This window comes from Poecilia formosa, unplaced genomic scaffold (genome assembly GCF_000485575.1).
Source record: "Poecilia formosa unplaced genomic scaffold, Poecilia_formosa-5.1.2 Scaffold254, whole genome shotgun sequence".
Classification (NCBI taxonomy): Eukaryota; Metazoa; Chordata; class Actinopteri; order Cyprinodontiformes; family Poeciliidae; genus Poecilia; species Poecilia formosa.
The window spans coordinates 642,656-644,392 of NW_006800193.1; positions in this window are offsets into that span (position 1 = coordinate 642,656).

The following is a 1,737-nucleotide window of genomic DNA, read 5'->3' on the forward strand; positions in this document are numbered from 1 at the left end:
CCTCTCAGCCCTTGATTGTTCCCAGGTGTGTCTCGTTCCCTTGGTTATCCCTTGTGTATTTAAGTCCACCTGTTGTCTCTGTTTCTTGTTGGGTCCTTGTCAAACGTATGTATGCCATTTGTCTGCCTGCCATCACAGTAGAACTGAAAGTCCTGTGTTGGTTTAGCTCTCATTTTCAGTCCTTAGTTTTTCAGTTGCTACCGGTAATTAGCGGTGTGCTAACTCTCTGCCATGCCGCCTGTTCTGGACGGTTGAGCTTCTTCATTAAATCCATCATCATCTTTATCACAATCTGGGTCTCTGCGTCTCTCCTCACCACACCTGACTTCTATCTATCATAAATAATGATGATATAATCAGACATCCTGGACACAACAAAATTTATTTCTACTTAGGTACTCAAAAGGTAAGTGAAGCAGAAAAGAAGTGATACTTAAAATAGACTATACTAGATAGACCATAAATTTTGCATCAAACATGTGCTATCACTACAATGAAACAAGTATATAGGGATACAATTAACCTTAAATTGATTACATGACTACAAGATTTGGCACCACAATCAACTAGTAAACGCAGAAAATATGAATAGTTTAATTTAATTTTTTTCTAATTCATCCAAAGTTTTTTGCTTAAATTTATTTAGTGATTTTGATATTAATCTCATGTCAGATTGTTGATGCTGTTGCATCATGAAAACACAATCTAAAGTTATGAAAACGTCAAATATTCATGAGAAACCAGCAACAAACATGACATTTTGTGCAGTGCTGTCGTCATATAAGTATCACATACATTGGTGAATGTTCCAGTGATAAGAAACTCAAATGTGTTTTTCAGCTTTGATTTAAAGGAACTCAGTGTTTCGGCTGTTTTGCAGTTTTCTGGAAGTCTGTTCCAGATCTGTGGTGCATAGAAGCTGAATGCTGCTCCTCCATGTTTGGAGGCTGAGCAGAACAGAACCAGAAGATCTGAGAAGTCTGGAAGGCTGATAAAACAACAGCAGAATCTTAAATGTATTTTTGTACTAAACTGTTCAGTAGTTTAAAAACTAACAGAAATATTTTAAAGTCTATTCACTGAGCTAATAATGTAAGTAACATACTAAAATGCATAACAATCCATATTTGCTAGAGAGCCTCCAGACAAACGTACAGAGAAACAAAAATGAAAACTTGTAAACATTCACATCTTGCATGCAGAAAAAGTACAAAAAAGAATAAAATCACCACACTGTGAACTAACCGGTGGGAAATATGTTTCTGTAACATTGTGCAAGTCAAGAAGAGGAAGCAGATCCTGATAGCCATCAGCGATATTTGCTGAATGTGTTATTTGCAGAGATGCAAAGTCTTCAAGCAACCAGAGAAACAAAAAACAAACAAAAAAAAAACCCCAACTGAACTGTAAACGGAGTTGCAAACACAGGCCTACTGTGAAGACGGTGCTTAAGAAGCAAAATATTTGCTTTCCTAATTCAAGTTCATGTTTCTAATCAGATGTCAGCAAATACCCACATAATTCTCACATACATATAAAACTTTAGAGAATTAAACTCTTTGTAAAAAAAATAAAAAACATAGTATGAAAGTACTGAACAAACTTTTTAAAAGCATCTTTTGCTTAAGACAAATTCAAAACATTTTCTATGTGGATTTTGATTTTGGTTCTTCCTCACAAACTGTTTTCACATCTAAAAAGTTCCAGGGGATATTTTCTCTGTCAGGACCTTCAGTT